Raw genomic sequence first — 25690 nt, 5'->3', positions numbered from 1 at the left:
AAAGATAGAGAATGATGATTAACTTATGTCTACAACCTAGGGTGGGGGTGGAAAACGGATTCCTGTCAACCCCTCTCTCTCCACGTGTTGAATTTAAACTGCACATTGTTCAGTATTGTTGTCATGCCCACCTGGGTGAATAGGAAAGGGCAGGATGTAATGTTCTCTGTGGAGTTTACAAAAAGTTTCCTGCGTAGTTTTATGAATTGTATTTTCCCTCCTATTAAAACAGATGCCACCAGTCACTTTTGTCCATCCCTGCCTATGTGTACCAGGCCAGAGAGCTATCCAAACATTTGAATAATTAAAGCTACTCCTTTATAAGCAGAAAAAAGTCCTCCTAAAAATGTTCAGATATATCTTATGCAGGAGACTGGGATGCTGCCAAAGGTATTTTTGCATGATATCTTATTGTCTTTGTATGGACACCCACCCTGTGCCCTGTCAACATCACATCCCCCTTCTCTGTTCCACATTGTTGGCACATATTAAGTGATCCTACACAGCAGGTAGCTCAACATGCAGCGACTGTTTCTGTCACCAATCCTATATCATGTATAATGTGTAGGAATGGTAACAAAAACACCACTCCATGATGAATCTCCATTTTTCTTATAATGCATATGATCACTTACCATGTGTTGATAATGTGGAAGCAGGGAAAGTGATGATGTCCAGATATGGGGTAAGGGATACTACATGTTACAGGGGAAGAAGAAATCATTCAAATATGCTATTTTGGGCAGCATCCCCACATTCCACATTAAACACAGTTCCACTTTACTTAGTTTTAGGAGGCCTCATTGATTTCTTGAATACAGAAATCTCAAAACACTTTGGGATCCAGGAGCTGTTTGAATTAAAAGAAATATGGACTTGTGAAACCTCCTTCCTGGTCTAGGTCTCTTAGGTAGGAAAGAAGAAGATGGGAGGGAGGGAGAGATTCAGTTGGTTTTGTTGCTGCCAAAGGAGAAGAGAAAATGTCCAGAGAATTATGGAATCATCGAATCGTAGTTGGAAGGGATCATGAGCATCATCTAGTCCAATCCTCTGCAATGCAAGAATCTCAACTAAAGCATCCATGACAGATGGCCTTCCAACCTCTGTTAAAAACCTACGGTACGTACCGTATTTTTCGCCCTATAGGGCCCATAGGGTGCACCTAGTTTTTTGGAGGGGGAAATAAAGAATTTTTTTTATCCCCCCCCCCCAGGCATGGGGCGGGGGAAGCCCAAGCTTCCCCCGACCCCAGCCCCCAGAACAGGCTGCTATCCGCAAGCCTAGGGAGCCCGGTGGAACTCCCGCCGGTCTCCCCAGGCTTGCGGATATCTGCCCGAAGCCCGGCACGCGCTGTTCAACGCGACCCAGGCTTTGGGATGCAGGCTGCTATCCACAAGCCTGGGGAGACTGGCGGGAACTCCCGCGGTCTCCCCAGGCTTGCGGATAGCTTCCTGAAGCCTGGAGAGCGAGAGGGGTCAGTGCGCACAGACCCCTCTCGCTCTCCAGGCTTCAGCGAAAGCCTGCATTCGCCCCATAGGATGCACACACATTTCCCCTTCATTTTTGGAGGGTAAAAAGTGCGTCCTATAGGGCGAAAAATACGGTATATGTATGGTTCCTTTAGACCAAGAGAAATCTAGTTGTTTTACAACAGGTGGAAGAGACCACAACAGTAACTGAAAACATGCAGTTATAGTAGCTGAAAGAAAATCTGTTTCTCTGTGTTTAGATAACATGCACCTTTTAGTGCTCCAGATTGCTTGGGCAGATTGTGGCACAATAGGAATCCTTAATAGACAACCACATCTACAACCTGACTCTGCTGATTTTTGGACTGATGTAGGCAGCCTGTGCACATACATGCGCTACACAGCTTGGGATGATATGCTTGCACAATTTGTAAATGTTCTTTAGGAAAGAAAGGCTTTGCAACTACTGCCCTAGAATAGCAGCTCATTAAGATTATCACGGAATTGTTTTAAGGTTGGGGATGTCCATATGGCATGATGCTTTGCTACTTTTTCTTCTTTTACGCCACATATTGCTGTAAACATCAGACTAAGATAAGCAAGTCTGTGTGAGCCTCTCTTGCAAAGTCCTCAGAACCTTTAGCAGGAAGCAAATAATAGTTCATGTTCAAATACTATAGCTTTACATTCAGATTGCAACAATAAATGAAAATGCATATGTTGCATTCAAACTTTACACAATTCAGTGAAATATTGATGAATGGCGAAGGTGACCAGTGAAATACTGGGGAAAACGAAGTCATGTGTCACCTTCAGGTTCTTAACTAAGACTGAAGGAGGAGCAGGCTGAGAGGTCTTGAGGACCACATTCAGTCCCTGTGCCCAAGGTTCTCCAACCCTGCACTGGTGGCTATACTCTGGATGAGGGTAAGCTTGTACCTCAGTAACAGTGCATATGTACGAGGCCTGTCATTTGAATAAATAAATCATAGTTGATCAACTGAGTTTTAATGAATTTTAATTTGCATATACTTGCATTTAAAGTAGCAGGTCAGACAGAAAAAATTGGATTATTTGTTTTTAGATTATGTACACATCTGTTGCATCGGGGACCCTTTGTTCTTCTAAGAAGGCACCTATGGATTTTTAAACATATCACATAAAATAATTGTTGAAAGAATTAAAATCTGCTCTCTGATTAATTGGAAACACCTTTTCAATTTGTCAAAAGGTTTTAACTGATTAATTACCAAAACATGGCATTACTGGTGAACAGCTATGACACTCATGTAGTAATAGACTTACAGGTGTAGACTTACACCTAAACATTAGGAAGAACTTCCTGACAGTAAGAGCTGTTCGACAGTGGAATTTGCTGCCAAGGAGTGTGGTGGAGTCTCCGTCTTTGGAGGTCTTTAAGCAGAGGCTTGACAACCATATGTCAGGAGTGCTCTGATGGTGTTTCCTGCTTGGCAGGGGGTTGGACTCGATGGCCCTTGTGGTCTCTTCCAACTCTATGATTCTATGATTCTATGATTCTAGGTGGGTCCCCACTGCCTTATTCGGCACATAGCATTTCCAGATTGTCTCAGCTGGCCCTTAATCACTTAGCCACTGCTCCTAATTAAGACTATGGACAGAGCAATGTTAGAGGAGGAGGGGAGATTCCATAACAGAGGAAGCACCACTTTCTAAGCCTGTCATGACCTATGACCTTGCAGTACACCATGGAGGGCTCTGATGAGGAAGATGTTCAGACTGCTTCCTTGGGAGATCTACAAGTGCCTTATTGAGGGCCTTCCTATCTGGAAGACAGAGCTCTGACTCAGAGGATGAGTCCCTAGAAGAACCTGTCTCCCAACCTCATAGAAGTCAAAAGACTACAAAATAGTGAAGAGCCTTTAAACAGCCAGCCAGCTGCTCCAAGGAACTACCATACTCCATGTCTTGTCAGCCTGTATAAGGCTTCAGTTAGCTCTAGCTCCCAGCAGAAATGATATCTCCTGTAGCTGCCTGCAGAGGAGAACACTTCAGCCAACACAGCCCCATTGGAGCTGTCAGAGATCCTGTTGCTGCCTGCCCAGACCTGACTCGGGCCTGACAGTAGGCAAAGCCCTGCTGGGCCCGTCAATGATGTGGTATCTTTTCCACCCTTTTCATCTCTGTTTTATTCTTAAAATCCCCTCCTTTGGTTCCAGTGCATGAGAAAATAGATCTGCCAGCATAGTATTTCTCCCTTCTTGGGGGCATGTCAGGGGAACAGGAGGGATTTTGATCCAGTGGATCAAAGGTCTCTGATTCACCCCTGAAATGCCCTTTTTGTTTTCCTACTATTGTTAGAGCACCACAGGCTGCAGAACTTTTTACTGCTGCACCATGGAAGTCTCCAGCAATTACCTTCTTCACTCAGTTTCTGTTGGTGAAGCAGAAAGTCTGCAGCAGCCCCTCAGTCACCCTCCCAAGGAACTTCGGGTTGTTCCCTAGCAGCCTAACCCTGGGTGAATCATTACCTTGCAGTATAATGTTTTGCTGCCAGACAAATAGGTATTTAAGTTTCCATGGCACATTTTTGTGAATGCAAAGCAGAAACACTAACAAGGCTTTTATCATTTGCTGGATAGCAGAAAGAAGAGGTACAGTAGGTAAAAAAAACTTGATCTTTCCTCCTCCTTTTTTTTTGTAAACAAGCACACAAAATTCTTACAAAAGAAAGAAAAAAAGAGCAGGGTCAGGCAATTCAATTCAATGACCAACTAAATATGACAATAATGGTGGTGTGTTCATCAAACATTTGCCACATTATGCTTGGGTTAGTAATCTTAAAATGTGGTCTGGATTTAGAATAAAACACTCTTTGCCCTGCTGAATAGTTCAGTTTTGCATGGGGCTTCACTGTGATAAACCTCTGTTCCTATTCATCTGTATATAAAATAAGTTATTGGATTAGGGTTTTCCCCCACTGGCAGCCCAGTTCACTATGATAGCTGTAAATATCCCACCCCACCAAGGTGAAAAATACATTGAAATAAAAACCTTATTTGTTTGATACTGCTAAGATAATAAGCATTGTTGAACATACTTGGCAACATCACCTTAAGAAACCACATATCAGTTCTGAATGCATAAAATAAAATCCTGATGGATGGGTTCAAATTATTCCCTGGTGTTTTCTTCTTCTAAATGCTGGAATCAGAGAACAGATGTTTTATATGAAAATGGTTTTAATCTTAATTGGAAGGGATTATTCAAACTATGTATAAACCAGATGGCTCTTGAAGTCACACTCCCTTTGCCCCTTTCTAGAGAGGCTTCTTTCAATCTTTGCCATTTTTTTTAGGTTGCTCTCCATTTAAGAATCTTACTGTTGCTTTTTTCATTTTTATTGACTGTCTTCAGGCACAGTTACTGTAAATTCAACATTCAGCTTTGACTCAAGGGAAGATTGGAATAAATTTAACTTAATGGTTCACTGGACTGATCCTACAGAGAAGACTTGAGCTGACTTCACTGACAAACATATGCAGGGACAGGGGAGAAATACAGAGGGATTTAGCAACACCAGAGATTTCTTATTTTTTATTGGGGGGGGGGAAAGCAGTACTGGAATTTTGAGGGCAAACAGTTGCACACCCCCCCCCATTTAAATGGAATCTCACAGGTGTTGCGTTGCAGAAAAGTAATCTAAATAATTTCAGGTTAAGGATACACCTGTTAATGTTCACTGTTTAGAAGGTGTTGAATGCAGACACCTCATTCTATGTGTGCACTTATTCTTATGAAACTCATGATTTAAAACATTTCAAAAAATCCTATAATAATGGAAGAATGGAAGAAGAATTCTGGGCTAGGGATTTTGAGCAACGCGTTTTTCCTGTTCACCTCTACTCTGTTCACTGAAAGTACAGTATGTGCACACCAGGGGCACAATGCCACACTTCATTTGTTTTCGTGACTCTTCTTCCTGATCTGTTCCATTTGTGGCTGAGTAACCATTACCTCATTCTCCTCTCCCACCTTAGTTGATTTGGAATGGGGAAAGCTTCATAGAAAAGGCAAGCTAATGAATAGGCAAAGTTGTGGACAGCATGAATCCCCGTCAATATACTCTAATTTTATTAATTTGGTGTGTAAATTGGAAAAAAGTAATTAGTGGCTGGGGCAACACAGTCAGATAGGCAGGATATTACTACTACTACTACTACTACTACTACTACTACTACTACTACTACTACTACTATAGTCACCAGGGCAAGGAGGGGGAGAACCCTACCAGCATTTTTCTGCACCCCCAAATCCAAAGCAGTATGCCAGCAGTCCTATCCTAATAATGGTCTTGAATAATAGTGATTCACAATGGCGCGTTCAAATTGCACACAGCAAAACTAGCACATAATTACTTCATTATTCTAGGCAAAGGATGTGGAACTTGTGACCACCACAATCTTCAATCATCCCAATCATCCATGCTAGTTGGGGCTGATATGAGCTGGAGCCAAAGACATCTGGAGGGCCACAGGTTCCCTAGCCTGTTCTCAGTTCTAAAATGTTCATTTGAAATAAACTGGTTTCCCTCTCTATCCTTCAGCACTATTCACATTGCAATCCTATGCATGTCTGTTCAGAAGTCAGTCACATTGAGTTCAGCTCGAAAGCAAGTATGTATAGGACTATAACCTCAATTTCTATAAATGCTAAGCACATTAAGTGGAAGTACATCCCACTGATTTTACTGGAAGTTATTTCTAGGTAATACACTAGGGGATGAGTTATAATGCCTTTATCTAAGAAAGCATGGTGGAAAGTCACTACAGGAAGAAAAGGGTCAGCAAAGGATGTGAATAGATTCCCACATCCTTGACAAATCAAGGATCAACCAGGACCCCCCAAATTTCTATACAATGACCACCAGCTTTTATATGCAAATGAAGGTTTTTTATCTTTGACAAAATAAAGGTCTCTTTCTCAAAGATAGACAACACCTGTGAAATTTGAACAACCAACTATTTTGCTAACACACCCCATGATTTCGCTTTCCCTGACTGCACAGTGTGTGTGTGTCACCATTGCCTTTCTTGGATTTCTTCAGAAATCCAAAAATTCACACCACTATTTTTAAATGTATTCATATTATCAATGCAGTAGACTTAACTGTCTAAATAACTTTTTGTTAGCAATAGCAGATACATTTTAAATGTATGTACTAGGTATAACTGTGTAGTACTAGTGAGTGATAGTTACTGTCATGGGAGGTTTATAGGACACACCAGCCACATACTTTAATCTCTCTCTCCAACAAGAACAGCAAGAGGTAACTCCTGAGGCTACCCAGTTACTGCTAAGTCTAGTGCCACCTAGTGACTAAACTAAAAAAGGTAAAGGACTCCTGACAGTTAAGTCCAGTTGCAAATGACTCTGGGGTTGCCACCCTCATCTCGCTTTACTGCCTGAGGGAACCGACGTCTGTCCGCAGACAGTTTTTCCGGGTCATGTGGCCAGCATGACTAAGCCGCTTCTTACGAAACCAGAGCAGCACACGGAAACGCTGTTTCCCTTCTCGCCAGAGCAGTATCTATTTATCTACTTGCACTTTGATGTGCTTTTGAACTGCTAGGTTGGCAGGAGCTGAGACTGAACAACAGGAGCTCACCCCATCACAGGGATTCAAACCGCCGACCTTCTGATTGGCAAGCCCTAGGCTCAGTGGTTTACACCACATTGCCACCCGCATTGTGCAGTGACTAAACCACACAATGACAATATCGACACAGTATTACATATGAAAAAACAGTCACCACTTGCTAAGCTAGTAGATAATTACCACCTACCTTATGGCTGACCATTTCCTGATATTTGGTAAATCATCAATAGCAGTATGATACCATTCTAGTTACTGACCAAGGAGAGTCCTGGTTGGTACTGCTTCCACTTGGTGTTGACCCATTAATAGTAATGCCATCTGACACCTGCTGTCTTAATTTAGCTCTCAGGCTAAATTAATTTCAGTACCTTTCAACACTTCTCTTTCCAAATCTTATATCCATTCATGCTTTGTATCATCAAGAGGCATACCTTTTCCCATCTCAAGTATACTGTATTATAGTAATCTCCCATTTCTACTCATGCAGTTTACCTACTGCATTATAACATGTAGTATTTAAAGCTATTATTATATACTAATATGACCAAGCTACTTTTCCATTATTTGTGCAAATTATGCAAAAAAAAAACCCACATCAACTCCTTGTACCTTCAGAGACAACTTTTCACTCATTATTAAATCTATGTAAGTTGACTACTGTATTAGATAAAAATCTAAAACACAAAACAAATAATATGAAGAAAAAAATCATTCTTTTCAAGTTGCAGTTCTGATGGAATTATTATGACCATCTGCTAACATCTGCTATAAGCTTGCATTGGCTACAGAAATTAAAAGCTTTTGCTCACATGCAAAGAGGGTAAAAATAAAGCAGAAGGAAAATTCACTGCAGACTGCATATATTAATATCACTAACTTCAAAAGAGAAGATAAATAATTTTGCAGAAGATTTCCCCCATCAAACTCTTATATGAACTACTTTTTTTATCTCAGTACAGTGATCCAAGCCACAATGGAGAGAAACAAAACTGATCACCGAGACACAATCATAGCAGTGCACCAAAAATGTGAAACCCACTGTACCTTGCCCTCCTGCTGTTGAACAGGTGTGTTCTGAACAAACTAACACTTGTCTTATCAACTTGACGTCATTGTTACTGGGTTGACAAGGTGTTTCCATGACAAATTTGAAAGCTGATCTGACGATGCCTCAAGACTACCTCTCTTTTCCAACATTTTCATGGGTAACACCCACCTATTAGGTTGGATGAATGCATAGCTGAAATTTAACTTATGTCTTCATGTGCTTGGAAAAAGTAAAACAAAGCTATTTGTTGAGCTCTTCCCACAGCTTTCTGTTCTGGTTCTACTGTGGCCGCACCTTTATGACCCATAACACAATGTAGTTTCAAAAGCTGTTGGCTATATCTGCATTAACAAAGGAAATCAGTAACACAGGAAACGACAAACCTTGTAAGCACACAATTCTATTAACACTTTGAAGTATATCCCTCCACTTCTACCCACACACAAACACACTGATGGCTATGAATTATCATCTCTAGCAGACAGAGCTCATAATAACTAGCAGATGTCTGAACTTTGCATGATTGGGAGGAGATTTCACATGGATTATGGAATGACACAGCTTTCCATACGTATCAGGGTGTTTCAAGGTAAAGTAATTTATGTTCTATAGTCATGGATGATAAGTTGCAGTGGAACAGCAGGAATCTGAGTAGCTTTCATATTCCATCCCATCACAGTTGCAATCCTCTAACAAAAGAATGCTAGAAGCAGGGCTCCGGGTGCGGAGGAAATTCCCATAGCACTTGTAGTTCTTTTAACACATTACTGGTCTGCAGGTGGGGTGGAAAAGTTATCCCAGTTGACAATGCATATACTGTACATCCCTTCTTTTCTTATTTTTGTGTGTGAACAGATGCTAAAGACAATTATTAGCTTGATGCCATAAGGTAACCTTTCAAGGTTAAGGAAGTGGGACTGAGCCTGTAGACACCACTAAGTAGAACAGTACAGTCATACCTCGGGTTAAAGTTGCTTCAGGTTGAGCGCTTTCGGGTTGTGCTCTGCGGGGACCCAGAAGTAACAGAACGCGTTACTTCCAGGTTTCACCGCTCGCGCAAGCGCAGATGGTCAAAATGATGTCACGTGCATGCGCGGAAATGGCGAATCATGACCCGCAGATGCGGGTTGCGTTTGCTTCAGGGTGTGAACGGGGCTCCGGAACGGATCCCATTCGTATCCAGAGGTACCACTGTATAGTACACACTGGAGTGTCTGGCAATGATACGACTCTTGCTGTGCGAGGGCTCCTCATTCTGGAATCGATCAGTGCAAGCCTTGTTCAAAAATTCCACATTGATCTTTGAAGCCCTGCCCTCTGAAATGTTTTTACTGGGGGTGTGGCAGGCTCCAGGAAGTTGAGGCCAAGGGCAAGAAGCTGGGAAGGGACAGAAAGAATGAAACTTGATCCCATATATAGTAAAATAGCTCTGTGTTTTAGTACAGTGGTACCTTGGTTCTCAAACTTTATCTGTTCCAGAAGTCCGTTCCAAAACTAAAATGTTCCAAAACCAAGGCGCACTTTCCCAGAGAAAGTAATGCAAAATGGATTAACCCGTTCCAGACTTTTAAAAACAACCCATAAAACAGCAATTTAACATGAATTTTACTAGACCATCTTTACGAGACCATTGATCCATAAAATGAAAGCAATAAACAATGTACTGCAGTCACGCAATCAATCAATCAGTAGCTGAACTGGCTTCCACACAGTCACAAAAACAAAACAAAAAAGAGCCGCAAAAACAAAAACGCAAAATAAAAAGCAAAAACAGGCAGACGTCAGTGTAACTCTCAAAATGAAGAAGAAGAAGAAGAAGAGTTTGGATTTGATATCCCGCCTTTCACTCCCCTTCAGGAGTCTCAAAGCGGCTAACAATCTCCTTTCCCTTCCTCCCCCACAACAAGCACTCTGTGAGGTGAGTGGGGCTGAGAGACTTCAAAGAAGTGTGATTGGCCCAAGGTCACCCAGCAGCGGCATGTGGAGGAGCGGAGACGCGAACCCGGTTACCCAGCTTACGTGACTACCGCTCTTAACCACTACACCACACTGGCAAATGGAAGTGTGGCACTCAAAACGGAAGCGTGACACTCAAAAATGAGCACGTTTGGCTTCCGAAAAAGTTCGCAAACTGGAACACTTACTTCCGGGTTTGCAGTGTTTGGGTTCCAAGTTGTTTGAGTACCAAGGCATTTGAGAACCAAGGTACCACTGTATGTCTATTTAGAATATTCTTCTAAACTTCTACACAGTGCTGTTGTCAAGCATTCAGCTGCATACAACTAATTCAATTATTATTCTTTGAATTTCTAAGACTAAAACAAAACACTCGGTCACAAAATATAAATGAGTGATTAGGCCAGCAAAATAATTCAGGAACAACCAAACTCTTTCCTCCTCAAAATAAACAGCAGTAACTTTACTTTACTAGCAACCAACAATAGAAGGTAACACTTGGCAACTTCTATTATTAGTAAATACATGTTATTTTTTATTCTGATGATGAAAGTCAATACAAATCATTTGTTGTACGGCTGGGTAGGTCAATTGGAACCAGATTTCCAACAGGTAGCATCAGCACATACATATCCTTAATGCTCTGCATCTTGTTTCCAGCACATCATACTTTTAATAAATCATGTTTTCCCCCCCCTCTATACATGTTGCTTCTAATTTGGTAACAGGAAGTTGATTTAATATATATATAAGGCAGATGCAACTTTGGTAGCTTTGTACAAGATATAACACCTTAATAGATATACTTTCTCAGTTGTCTATTATGGTTCATTGATGAGGAAGCAATATCTCTGCTGACCCCATGACCAGTGCAGATTTCTTCTGATGGTCACTAAACAATACACATCTCTTTTAATCACCATATGCTCATTATTGTCTCCAAATAATTATACAGCACCAGAACTAAGGATAGCATCAATAATCAAACCTGTATTGAAGTGTGTTCAATTCCTTGGAGTGACTTCTAGAACTCTGGAACTATTTGAACAACTTGTACGTATGTCTGGTCTCTCCACACTCTTCTCACAACTTGCAGTACAAAATGATGGATAGTGACCCAACTTGTAAGGAAGAGTTCTGTCTGCATCTCCTTATCTTGACAAACACACTTCTGTGTCAAAATTATCACGAAGGGCAAACCTCAGCAGAGAATGTCCCCTGCTTCACAAAGCAAAATTCCCTGAACAATATGTCCAAGAGAACAACTCTGAATCAAGGAGAGATTTGTCAGTTTAATTATGTTCAAAATGAGCATAATTAAGAAATCTTTTACACACTGCATTGCTTTCCACTGTACACATATAAGCACATTTTATATAAAAATATATAAACACACAAACACATGTACACACACACACACACACACACACACACACACACACACAGCTATTATAGTGGGTTTGTACATCAACACCTCCAGACTCAGCATGTAGCAACATCGCTAACACAGCAAATACATCTACTGCACACATTTTTATTTGATTACCACCATTTTTGGAAATTTTCCGTGCTTCTCTGTGGCGTCTATTCTAGACCAGAATTTTCAAAGTTCATTAATCTGTGGGTAATCTCTTTGAACAACAATGAATAATTTAGCACTTCAATCACTTCAGCTCTTATGAGCCAGAAACACTTTGTAAGGCAGTGCCCATATTGTCTGGAAGCTGTTATTTTATGTTCTGGCAGTCGTCATAGTAACTCATGGGGGAGTATGTGAAAAAGCCCATATTATATAGAAGAATGATAAGCATAAAAGTAAAATTTGAGAATGGATTCCATTCCAGGATCTACTATCTGTCCAAGCTGTATTCTTTAAAGCTTAGGACAGTGAATATCATGTGCTTGCTTAGGGGGTGGTGATAGCCTAGTCACATATTATTCACCCTCTGATTGGCTGCCTTTAATAATCTGCCATGAAATAAATGGCCCGTTCATAAGACACTGGAAAACAAGCTAAAAAGCCCTGTGCCACATCTAGGAAAGAATGGAAGAACTTGCCTTTATAGGTCAAATTTCAGAATTCTGTTTCCACAGAATGCAGAATACAGGATTGTGACCCCTCCCTTTTTCCCCAATGGAAGGTTGGGTAGGCTTTTTTTTAAGAGGGTGCTTCGGATAGGAAATAATCTTCCTTAGACTCAAAGAGTTTGGATTATTATGCGCTAGTACTTTACCAATGCTCTGGTTGTATCAAAGGATGTTGGTGTGTGGAAGAGGAAAAAACTTGTATATTTTATATATTACAAAAAATGTCTTCCCCATTGTATACTGTTTGATAAGCGTCTCCAGTGGTCCACTATGCTGAATAAATTCCTCAAATCTCTCCCCGCCCCATGGGGAAATATTATTTGTATTATGTAAAATATACATGCTTTTTCTCTATATCTATCATGTTTACTTGTCAAGTAATATTAGGGCTGCTAGTTTTAAGGGCAGACCTTTTAATTGTTGAGGCTATTTTGATTCTAATACATCACGGTAATGGATCATAAAACCTATCATATTTAAGTATTTCCATAGTACTAGAGGAATGATAGCATATATGTCTACTCAGGAATGAGCTCCACTGAGTTCAATAAGATTTCCTTGAAGGTAGGTGTATATATGCTTACAGACTAGTGCTACCTAGTGAGCTCATTAACAGAGATAAGGATTGAACTAGATACTTCCTAGTACTTTCATTTTAGTACCATAACCACTATGCTATACTTGCTCTTACTGAGGCACAAGTAACAATGAAACGATCACATCCGTTATTTCTAAAACGATCATAACAAGAACATGCATCTTACAGACAGGAGGGAAACAAAAAGCCAAAGTCATGAGAATATTGTTCATCTCCCTGGGATCTGAAGGCAGAATCCTGCATGCACTGCCACTTCTTGCCACATGAGTTATTATTAGATTCTGTGTGGCCTGAAAGAGACCCTTTTGATATGAAAACCTCCTCGGAGTCACGGTGTCTCTGAAGCATACAAAGCAGTGAACGTATCTGACCTGAAGCAAGTGCTAATGAATCCTACCAAACTTATATGAATGTTCAATTAGAATGTACAATTAGAATGGCTTGTTAGCCTAGTTGCCTCTTTCTTCTCCCTTTCCCTAGCTCCACACCTCGCAGCTTACCCTAAGAGATCACTGAGTCACTCTTCAATGAAATAATCTTTAATTAAAGCTAGACCCACAGCTTGTTTTCTCACCCATCTAGAAACCTTGTAAATGCTTCAAACAGTAGAGAGGTTCCAAAACAAAAACCCCAGAAGGGATCACTGAGTAAAACCTTTGTTACAAAATTGGTTCAATGCATGATCTGAACCATTCTTTTCATCAGCCAAGCTTTCACACAAAGTTGCATGGCCTGCGATAATATTCTCGGGATAACCTTGAATCTTCAAATAAACAATAGCTTCTCTTTAGTGTCTTAAGAGAGATTTGCGGAAATGTTTAATAACAGTATCTGTTACTGTTACAGTAGCTGTTACAGAATTATAAAATTGTTTGATAAAAGATTAAGGCAACAGTGTGTCACTACAAAGTTAATATTGTTAGTACTTTGATCAAATTTGTAGTGTAGAACATGCAAATAATATATATTATAAATTACCTTTCCTGGTGTTTTCACCTGTCACTTTCTATCAATAATATCCCTGTTTTAGCAGACGTAAATGATTTGCCAGAGTAACTCATTCCTTAACCGGGGGATATATGCCTGAAGTTATTTATTAAGTGCCCTGCTTGCCTTAAGGACTTTATAAGCAAGCGTCAAAATGAAGAAAATGAAAGAGGAAAGTAAGTTAAATATATATTTCCGAAACAATATTTTATTTTTGTGTAACAGCCTTATATAAGCAGTGGCCAAATCCTAAACATTATTTAACGGGCTAGAGGTAAGGCAGGGTGTGTTCAGACAGCACTTTACTCTGTTTCCCCAGTGTTTCCTTACCTGATAATTTTCAATCTTTCACACAATATAAAAGCCCCTTCTGTAAATCTAGTGGAGTCTAGTGGAAGTTTAATGCTAACATTTCCATCTTAATGGCTTTCAGAAAAAAATCAGTTGGCTAACCAATTAACCTGGAAAATTGTGAGATAAGATTTGGGATGGTGTTCCAGCATAAAATTTCGTAGGGGGAGCATGGGGGAACAGAAGCTCACCCGCACATAAAAGGCGGTGGATGGAAACATGTTGGATGATATGAGCTGTTGTGTGACACCACACTTTCTGCTATGAATGGAATTTAGTGTCATGTGGAGGTGCTGAATGTTAGAAACTGGGACAGAAGCACTAGCATTATAACCAGGAAAACTAACACAATAATCCTCATGTCTGAATGTACCCACAGGCTCTATGCATGAATGAGTGAGCAATAAAAAAAACAACTACAGTGTCAGCGTGGAGCTGTTGAGGGGAAAAGGGTACACACACTAGCTTCTAGTAAATAGGAATCTTGGGCCAGGTTATTCATGTGCATGCACTACTGTTATCAGGGTTTGGCTTGTAAAATGCCAGTGTAAACATGAACCTCACCCAAAACAGGCATATGCACATAGCTAGTTCGAAATGGACAGTGTTAGCTGGGAATCAACATTAGCTATGTTTTCCCCTACTCTCAAACCATTAGATAATTGTCATTGATATCTGTACAAAGTACCTATTTCCATGACACCAATGTTTAAGGACAGCATGAAAGACATATATTAAATGGGCACTTAAAACAACAAGAGTGTCGAAAATAAAAAGTACAAAAAATACAAAAAAAGAAGCCTTTAACTGCATGATCATACACTGTTCCTCCTTTAGTTAACTTTCCACAAGTGCTCCCATTTATGAAAGACATGCTGGACTACAAATAACCCCAGCAGGGCAGTTTGCTCAGCAGCAGAGAGGGAATGTCTGCAACATTTCACCACACCCATTATCCCCTTTTATGGGTGGTCTGAGGAAGCACTTCCTTGATACTCTCTTTGATAGCAAATAAGTATTTTAAAAAGGAATCTGTGGACTGGAGCTGCTTATTCTAGAGAAATGGATAATTATTTTTTTAGGTCCTCGCTTAAACACTTAGGTAGCCTCTAATAAGCTGACAAAACACAACATCACAGTATTTACACTTTCCATTTCAACTTTACACCTACTTAAAATGCTTGCAAGTTTATTCTGCCACAAGTCTATTCTGATCCTTTCAAGTTCTTCACCCATTTGCTAGAAATCTTGACTGAATGGTAACTATGTTAGTGACCGTGTCCCTATAACATGGAGCTGTTTTTCTGCATTTACACAAATGATTGTCCACCATATTTACACAAATACCAGTCCCACTCTACGAATTCTTACAACACATTTACATCCTAAATTGTTAATTCAAGCAGCAAAATAAAATCTGGCTTCTTCAAAAGGGGAGAACTCTCCTTCTCCTAATTAGAAATTGAATTGGAACACTGTTTGTACCTTTACAGACTTGGGTTTGAATAGTTCATTTTACTAGCTGATCATGATTATACTATTATTATTCCCTTGACCTAATGTGATGTAAGAGGAAAGGGAGGGGTTCAGGTCATACTCACTCTCTTCTTGATCTGTTTTGGTTGCCTCGAACTCATCCACTTTAACATTCTGCTCCTTTGCTGGCTGCAGCCTCTTTGCGGTTGAAGGCAAAACTGAAAATGTTTCTGTCTGTCTCTCTCTCTCTTTTCCCCTCCCCTTGCCTGTCTGACTTTCCAGTGAAGCTTTATAGGTTTGCAACATGGTTTATTTCCTGCAATTTAGCACCACACAGTCATTCTGAACAGAGACTTTGTACCACCTCTGCAACTTGCATGGGCTGCCAACTTTTATGTCAGTAACTGGGCTTCCCTTATGCTTTGGAAGATTCAGCCATTCTGCCTACAGCGAGATCACATGTACATCAGAAGCATCTTGTGATTTACAGACATTGCATAAGCAATTAGCTCGAATAGCAAATAGTTCACTAACATGAGGTTTAGCTGAAAGCTATGGTGTCTGCACTACAAAGACATCTTATGAAGGTATTGATTGTAAAATGATTTTTTCACACTGCCTAAACTACAAGGCAGTGATGGGCTGACAATCTGATTAGCTGGCTAAGGACATTCAACTCCTCTATTTCAATATTATGCTTTTAAAAAAGCTGTTTGGCTATCTTCAGTCTCTTCTATGGTTGTGTTTAAATGCAATGCTAAACTGTAGCTTAAGGTTACAAGAATGAAGGTGTATATCAACTGTGTGGTTGAGAAGCAGCAAATCATAAATAAGAGAGCTTTGCTCAGAATGAACCAGATGCCTATAAGAGTTGTGTCTCAAGCATCTTTCAGTGATTACAGTGTGAAGCTCTTACATAAAACAGTGTTTCTAAGGGTGCTTTGTCAAACTACAGTCCCAAATTCAAAACAGAAATTCAGATTTCGCTGTCTCTATATTAATAGTTAGCTATTCTCAAGCGCCTGCCAACCTAGCAGTTTGAAAGCACCCCCGGGTGCAAGTAGATAAATAGGGACCGCTTACCAGCGGGAAGGTAAACGGTGTTCCGTGTGCTGCGCTGGCTCGCCAGATGCAGCTTGTCACGCTGGCCACGTGACCCGGAAGTGTCTGCGGACAGCGCTGGCTCCCGGCCTCTAGAGTGAGATGAGCGCACAACCCTAGAGTCTGTCAAGACTGGCCCGTAGGGGCAGGGGTACCTTTACCTTTTTTATTCTCAAAACACACTGTTTATCCCCTAATTCAACATTAAGTATGAAAGTTGTTTTTGCTTTTAAAACTGACCTGGTTATAATAAATTGTGGGTGTGTTGAGAAGTTTGGGAAGGATGTCCTCTGGCAACCTTTCAAATGTCTCTTTTGGATGATGTGGAAGAGCACTAATATGATTTGTACTAGTCAAACATAAATGTCTTATTAATTTGATTAAAGCCATGCATAATCACAGGGTTAGAAGTGACCCGAAGATCTTTCAGCAGCTCCTGCATCTTGAAAACATAGCATTCCTTTACCATTTACACACACACACCACACATTAATCTTGCCTATAAATTAACACAAAATATCAAACACACGCAAAAACTAAACCAAGTGTGAATATGGTGTACTGTATCCCACAATTTCTGAAATTGCTCCAAGATGCATTCTCCTGTAAAAGGCACACATACATTCCAAGATTGTCAGCCAATATGACTAGGCTATTTGCATGCTTTACAAAAACCCTTCCAAAGTTCATGTAGGTTTGTACATTAAATATAACTTCACAATGGGAGCTATGTTCAAAACCTGGTCTAATTTAGTGGCCAGGGACAGGTGATAGTGGATTATTTGGAACCCAACACGAGTGTCTGGCAGAAGAGGGTGCCATGACAATGGTAACAATAAGACCGTGTCACAACATTAAGGAGCAAACAGAATGAATCCTTTCTTGAAAATCAATTCAGAGGTGTTGGGGGCACAGAGGCAGGCAAATCCATGCAATCTCTTACATTATAACTAACTCTTTGTACCAAGCCTTCCTAAAAAGTCTTACAAATTTTGTCGAAGTCTGAATGCAAGCAGCTGCTCAGCCATAGGCTTCTTCATTTCAGGCATCCACAATATTCATTCATTCATTCATTCATTCATTCATTCATTCATTCATTCTACTGCTCATCATCCAAAGATCACAGGGCAGTTTGCAATATAAAAACATATGTTTTTGGTCATTATAGGGCCAATAACGTGCCCAATGAATGAGATGGGGCCAGCAGTGCAAGTCCACTCCTAGTAGACTAGTTGCTAATCATATCTTGAATTCCCAGTGTCAGATACAGACTCTAAAAACTGATCAACGGTTGGACAGAGTATATGAGCATTGCTGAGGCTGGAAGGTGGGACAGAAGGTAAGTAACATTTAAATATCCAATTCAGCTTCCCCATATCTCGTCCATCTGTTCTTCACTGCCATAGCACCTTTTGCCCCTAGCCCTGCTTCTGCTGAGTGAACTTCTCCATCACCTGGCCTCTCCCTTACTCTATTGATTCTGCATGGCACTGTCAGCATGCAGCCTACTGCAGGGTAGCCTCTTGCTGTCACTCTTGACCTTATGATGACATTGTACTGGATGAAAGATAGTAATAGCAGAAGAAGAGGACTCAGCATGCTTCCTTATTCCCTCCCCACCTCCACAATTATCGGGCACAGCTCAGATATTTTAAAGGATAGAAAGGGGGAGGGGAGGAAAAAGAAAAGCCTGCTTGTGATTCACATATGCAGTGCTCCCTGGGTGCAGATGCAAAAGGCCACAGAAGCACAAATTATTGCTATTTGAAAACGCCTACCTGTCCCCTTCAGTGCAGAACCCCAAAGGTGGTGACAGAAAAATGAATATTTCTCAAAGTCTTGAGTGTGGGAAGCAAACATGAAATCTTTGTGCTCTTGATTCATTTGTGTATGTGTCTTTCCACCCAGGCAACCGCTTTGTCGATCGACCCCTTTATGCATCACAGTCAATTCAAGAGCCTGCCAGGGGTGGGGGTGGGGAATCACATGGACAGCTTTACGTGGGTGACCCAGAAAGGGAGGGGGGAGTCATAATTGTTGCATTATGGGAATTGCTGGTTAAACTCTGCTCAGAAGCAGATGGGGTAATCAAAATTTACACTGCAAGCACATGCTTTGGACGGTTTGCTTTTATAAATGATGAACAATCTATAGCAATGGCAGAGTTCTTTCTTGCTCACTGCCTTCCCAACTATAAGCCAATAAGTTCCTGCTGCTAAAACTTAATAGTTTAAGGCTCTGAAGTATATCTAAGCCAGTGTTTCCCAACCGGTGTTCCGCGGCACACTAGTGTGCCGCCAGACGTTGCCTGGTGTGCCGCGGGAAAAATTGGCGGGGGGGGGGGAATAAAGGGGAAAAAAATTATTCCCCCACCGCCAGGCGTGGGGCTGGGGCGGGGGAAGCCCGAGCTTCCCCCTCCCCCAGAACGGGACCCAGAGCCATGCCGAAGCTGCGCGCAGCTTTGGCATCGCTCTGGGAGCTTGCGGGGCTGGGGGAGGAGGAAGCCCTCCGCCAGCCTCCAAACCATGTCGGGAGACAGCGGGATGGCGCGCTGCGCCTCTCCCGCTGTCCCCCGAGTTTTCAGGGCTGGCGATGGGGAGGAGCAGGCTTCTCCCCCCGCCAGCCTTCCAGCCAAGTCGGGGGGCAGCGGCAAGGGCGCGCTGCGCCTCTCCCGCTGTCCCCCGAGTTTGCGGGGCTGGCGATGGGGAGGAGCAGGCTTCTCCCCCCGCCAGCCTTCCAGCCAAGTCGGGGGGCAGCGGCAAGGGCGTGCTGTGCCTCTCCCGCTGTCCCCCGAGTTTGCGGGGCTGGCGATGGGGACAGTGGCGTAGCATGGGGGGTGCCAAGGGTGCCGGCCGCACCGGGCGCAACATCTGGGGAGGCGCGAGTCCAGAGGGAAGGGACAAGTTCCTTCCTCCGCCGGGCTCCCCGCCACCGCCAGCCTTGCGCCCTAGCGCGCGCGCGCCCCCCGCCACCGCCGCGGCTGCGCTCCACTCACTGCTCGCAGGAGGAGCAGCCGTTGCAGCAGTGCCGACGCCGCCACCGACGCCGGGCACGGGCAGCCTCTGCACCCCGACGCGCCGCCATCCCCTCGGCCCAGCCCCAGGCGGCGGCTGCTTCTGCCGACTGGGAGGGAGGAGAGCTCCGAGGGGCCTCGCCGCGCCCTGCGCTCCCCAAAAACCTCTGAGAGGAAGCCGGTGGGCGGGCGAGGCCCGGCTAAGCCTCTCGCCAGCGGGTTAAGGGGCTTTCGGTTTTAAAAGGATTAGCTTGGGAAGGAGCGGGGGGGGGGGGGCTGCTCGCCGGCAAGCGCCTGCTCCGCATTTCCAAAGGCGCTCGCCATCCGAGGGACAGGGAGCGCTTGCAAGGAACGGGCTCCGTGGAGCAGGAGTTAGGAAGAGATCCCTTCCCTGGCAGGCCGCCGGCTTCGCCAGCTGTTTCCCATTCACGATCAGGAGGAACTTCAGGCTGCTTTCAGCTTTGGTAGAGGGAATCTAAGCAAGGGGATGGAGCCGGTGCCCTGAGGAAAGGCGGCAGCATTGGGTTTTTTAGTTTAGAGAAAAGGCAAGCAAGAGGCGACAGGAGAGAAGCCTGCAAAACTAGGCATGGCAAGGAGAGAGTGGACAGAGAGGAAAGTTTTTATCCCTCTCTCCGTACAATATAACTCGTGGGCATCCAGTGAAGCTGAACGTTGGAACAGTGGCGTAGCGTGGGGGGTGCCAAGGGTGCCGGCCGCACCAGGCGCAACATAGGGGGGGGCGCGCTCGCACTCGGGTGCTAAAATCCACGGGTTAGGGGGCGCAAATTACTTGTCTTGCCCCGGGTGCTGACAACCCACGCTATGCCACTGGATGGGGAGGAGCAGGCTTCTCCCCCCACCAGCCTTCCAGCCAAGTCGGGGGGCAGCGGCAAGGGCGCGCTGCGTTTCTCCGCTGTCCCGGACGGCTTTCAAAAGCCTGCCTTCAAAAGCCGTCCGGGACAGCGGAGAAACGCGCTGCCTTTCTCCGCTCTCCCGGGAAGGCAGGTAGGGGGGAGCTAAGACTTTCCCCCCCGCCCGCCTTCAGAAGAGGTCAAGGACCTTCAAAAGCCATCCGGGACAGCGGAGAAATGCGCTGCCTTTCTCCGCCCTCCCGGGAAGGCAGGCAGGGGGGAGCAAAGACTTTCGCCCCTGCCCACCTTCAGAAGAGGTCCAGGACCTCTTCTGAAGGCGGGCGGGGGCGAAAATCTTTGTCCCCCCTGCCTGCCTTCCCAGGGGCTTTTAAATCGCCCCGGACAGCGGAGAAGTCCTCCGCTGTCCCGGGCGATTTTAAAATGCCGCCCGCCAGCATTTTAAGATTGCCCCGGACAGCGGAGAAGTCCTCCGCTGTCCTGGGGTTTTTTAAAATGCTGGGGGTGGGAAGAAAAGCCCTTGTCCCCCCCCCCCAGCCTTCAGAAGAGGTCGGGGGACAGACTGTCCCCGGACCTGGTCTGAAGGCGGTTTCCCTAGGAACGCATTAATTGATTTTCAATGCATTCCTATGGGAAACCGTGCATCGCAAGACGAAAAACTCGCAAGACGAAGAGACTTGCGGAACGAATTAATTTCGTCTTGCGAGGCACCACTGTATCCGGAGAGGCAGCCTTCAGGCGAGTTTTAATTTTAATTTTCCTTCTCCCACTTAATGCCCCACGCTCGCCCGAGCAGCTTGCAGTCCTCGGTAACCACGGCGACCCGAGGGAGGGGAGGGAACAGGGAAGTCGAGGGCGGCGGCGAGCCGCGATGACGTCAGTGGGCCGCGCCGCCTCGCCCTGGCACGGTGTGAGAGCCCCGGCTAGTGGTGCGAGCTTCAGAATAAGTGGGATCCGCGTGCGCGAGACCGAGATCGCGGGTAAGGAGCTCAGCCCTGGGCAGGAGGAAGCGGGGCCACGCGTGCGGGCCACATCCCCACAGAGAGCGAGCCTCCCCCGGCCCACCACTCCGGGCAGGTCCACTCGCATGAGGGGGCGGCGATGGCGACGGCCGGCAGCTTGCCTGCAATGCCATCCCTCGAGCAGGCGAGGAGCCCGGAGGCTACCAGATGCGAGTCCTCTTTCCCACCCTGCTCGGGAGTCCAGAGCACTTGGTCGCATTCAGGATCTAGAGTGGGGAAGCGGGGCTTGTGTCTGGGCTGGACACATTGGGCTGCCTGTGCCGCTCGACCTGTGGGGAGAAATCAGGGTGGGAGTCACGACCGTGAGGCAGGGCTGCCAAGTGTGGCAGAAGAGGACACGGCCGTCGCACCTGTCCTTAGGTAGGAGCTTCTTCCGTGTCGACCTGCTGCCCTAAAGTCTTGGCTTTTTTCTTGGATTTTTGGCGGTTGGCACAGAAGGAAGGCAAGGGGGAGGGGAAAAAATTGAAACTTACACTTTCATGTGTCCCTCCCGGCGTGACGCTGCGCGCTGATGTCACGGGGCTGTAATGGTGGTGTGCCTCGATATTTTTTTCATGAAACAAGTGTGCCTTTGCCCAAAAAAGGTTGGGAAACACTGATCTAAGCCATTTTCTTATGGATCATTACTCTATGTGTTCTCATGAACTAAATGGAAAGAGACCACCCTACTTCAATTTTCACAATGTGCATCTCATGTTAGAATTCACAATCTCATCCAGGTTTACTGAAAAGTAAGCCTCATTTAGTTTGATAGGGTGACTTTCAAATAGGTGTACAAGGGACACTTAAAGTGCAATGCACCTTTTTTCTGGAAAGCAAGAGGAAGTATTTCTGTTCTGACTTTAGTATGCTACAAACACACAGGACAGTAGCCTACCAACTGCATGACTAGGGGAAAACTTATTTACTCTAAGCCAAACAACCAGGAGATTTAAATTTTAAAAAAATCAAGTTATTTTTATCAAAGAAAATACTACCACTTTCAGTTGCTCTAAAACTACACAAAGAGAGAGAAAAGCAAGGAGGAAACAAACAGGAGAAAGGAAAGAACTCTGGTGATTTGGAATTGAGTTGCCAACCTGTGGCTTACAGATACCCACTAATCAGTCAAAACCAAAATATCAGGATGCTTCACGAAACTGAGGAATACTTGATTCATTTCAACAAGTGATGCTGAACCGGATCATAGTTATATCTTGGGGGGGGGGGGAGATTCCAAACTACTCAAACAGATTTACCCCATATTGCTAAATAACTTCTAAATGATCAGTTATATTGTTCTACACATAAAATGGGATGTTACTGTCACTGAAAATTCCCCCTCAATAAAGTTTTAAGTATTTGTAAGTATTTGTAATCTCAACTTTTGTCCCTTAGGCAAGGGTGGGTGGGTGGGAACCCTATTACAATATTTCCTACAGTCCCCAGTCCCCAAAATCTCAATGAGTTACTAAGCAGAATCATTCATTTTATATCTCAAGTAATTCTGAACAGCTTTGTGCACATGAACACTAAGGCAGTGCTACTTGAAGTGGTAGTCTGTAGACAGGAGCCATTGGCTGCCAATGCCCGGTGACTTCACCACAGCCCAGGTTGGGTGTGACGCTTCAGAGACCGAACATGGTACAAGTCCCTAGCACATTGGGGGTGGGTGATTGCCGCTCCACCACATCAAATACCTGCACTGGGCACCATGCTGCAGCGGGCACCACAATAATGCTGTAGAACAAAGTGTGAGAGATGGGAGGTCAGCCTCAACAAGCTTTGTAGCCAAGAGGGGTTGACAAAAGAGCAAGAGAAAGATACCTGCATGCTTGGTGAATCTTGAGGAATATAGAAACACAAAAAAATGGGGGTGGGGGGTTGAGAAACAAACACAGATGGAGCACTTCTCCCCGCCCCACACGCAAAAGGTTTTGAATACAACTGCACAAGCATGCAGTATATGTCAATCTTGCTATGCTCTTTGGCTGTCTCATAATCTGTATGGGTCAGGGTTTGCGTGGCAGGCTTTCAAAAACCATCACACAGGCTCTTGACAGAAGGAGGACAACAGAAGCAAGAAGCAGAAGGAGAAACTGAGTGGAGAAAAGAAGAAATCCAAAGGATGACAGCGAGGAGGGGGCAATAAGGAGAAAGCAGGAGGTAGGAGATAGTGAAAGACAATTTATGACAGAGTGAGTGAGAGAAGGCAACAGAGGAGCTGGGTGAGAGCAGAGGCAGCAAAGAGGAGTAAGGAGAAGGTAGGATGAAAAGGACCAAGAACAAGAGATGGTGAAGGTGGGGCTGGGGGCAGAGGAGAACAGAGTGATCAAGTGAGAGAGAATGGACAGGAGCAGAGGTGGAGGGAGGGGAAATGGCAGCATAAACAGTGGAACACAAAGGGGAGAAAGGAGAGAAGTATAAAACGAAAGACACAGTAGGGATTGCAGAAGAGGAAGTTAGAAACAGGGTGACAGGTAGGGGAAGGGAAGGGAGAATCAGGAGTGAGGTGTTGTATAGGGCACTAAGCTTTTTAATCCAAGCAACATTTTGCTGTGGGTTCTCATTATGGCATTCCTCCCACCCTGGCTGGGTCTCTTGTGCTGTAACTGAGTTAATCTGAAGAACCAATCTGGTGATCTTGCTGCCCTACCTTAGCAGGGGAAATAGCTCTGTGGGAAGAAACAGACACCATTCTCTCTATTTCCTGCCCTTTGTCTACCTTTCCATTTCCATGATGAATTGTTTATTTCTTCCACAGCAATTCCATGTAGGCAGTTAACTATTTCAGAGTCCTACCTAAGACAGAACAACTCTTTAAAATAATAATAATAATAATCCCAGCAGTACTGGAAATAATCCAGGAAAGAAAGCAATAATGTATGTGTCACCATTGATTACATACGCACACAAATTCAGGCATTGAAGTCTCCAGAAGAGACGTCAGTGACACCACCCACAAAATGCTGTGCGTAGATAACCATCTGCCACCATGAGTGATGCAAATGCATTGGAAGTGCAGGGCATCAGATTTTCAACAAACAAATGAATAAATAAATAACATGAATTTTCACTGTTTATTTTTCATTATTTTTCGTTGTGAGTCATGCACCCTAACCTTTTGAAATTACTAATTAATAACAACCGGATGTCTCACATTAGTACCTGTGTGGTGAGCATTTATTGGGGTAGGTCAATGAAGAGTTCTCAGAACTTGATTGCTTTAACCTCTTACTTGGACTTTGGTGGGAAACTGCTGTTTCTGCCAGAGAATTGCATTTTAGTCCAGTCTTTGTTTCTCTATTGCTAGGGAGGGATGGGGAGGGTGTGCATTCAGAATCTCAACCTGCGCCTGCTCTTATAATTCCCACTTACTGAATTGGCTCCACTTCCATATGTGTGTTGGGGGGGGGGGGAGATTTGAGGATACATGTTGCAGGAATGTACACCTGCTCTACGGTGGCATTCTCTTTACTATCTGATAGATAAGACTTGATTCCTGTATACAGTGCTTGTTTCTAGAAAAACAGGTGCCAGTACTCACCATGAAGCTGTTACAGTAAGTGCCACATTTTTTAACAAAAAAAGAGAGGTGTACCGGTACCGTGTACCCTTGAGTAACCCCTGAAAAAAAGCACTGCCTTTATATAAAACACTAACCACACAGCGTTTTGTTCTGTTGTTTGATTCTTACACTTGAAACAGTTATGACCACTAGAATAAAAAGAGTTTTCTATTTGGGGAGAGGGAGCTACATCAATACAGAATAAAGACTGTTGGCAGCATATTTGATAGCAGCACATTTGAAGGTAAAAAGGGCATTGTCTATTCCTCTGCAGATAATCCATATGGGAAAGTTATCATAAGTGGATTCTGAGTTGTATTGTCAAAGGGAGACTTCATGCTCACCAAAGAAACATTTAACTTTAAAAAATAGTTAAATGCCACTGGAGCTGCCAACGCTTCCTCCTCCATGTTCCAGCAGCCAATCAGGATCCACAATGATGCAAGCCAAACAGGACATCAAGCAACACAGAGCTGCTTGCCCAACCTCCCTCTACAGCTCCCCAGTGTCATCGCAGGAAGACACAT

At 43.8% G+C, this 25690-nt stretch overlaps 1 protein-coding gene and 1 long non-coding RNA gene across 7 annotated transcripts in view; one reads left to right on the top strand and one right to left on the bottom strand.

Moving 5' to 3' along the window:
* The window catches only part of KALRN (kalirin RhoGEF kinase), a 427958-nt gene that overhangs the window by 33251 nt on the left and 369017 nt on the right, over positions 1 to 25690 (bottom strand). The gene's annotated exons all lie outside the window — the stretch shown is intronic.
* On the top strand, positions 3658 to 18963 carry LOC114604031 (uncharacterized). Its single transcript, XR_003708207.2, has 3 exons — positions 3658 to 4107; positions 8062 to 8174; positions 17971 to 18963. It is a non-coding gene; the product is annotated as an uncharacterized LOC114604031 (long non-coding RNA).

The sequence above is a fragment of the Podarcis muralis genome, chromosome 1 (assembly GCF_964188315.1).
Source record: "Podarcis muralis chromosome 1, rPodMur119.hap1.1, whole genome shotgun sequence".
In the NCBI taxonomy this organism is placed as follows: Eukaryota; Metazoa; Chordata; class Lepidosauria; order Squamata; family Lacertidae; genus Podarcis; species Podarcis muralis.
This window is presented reverse-complemented; position numbering and strand designations above follow the sequence as displayed.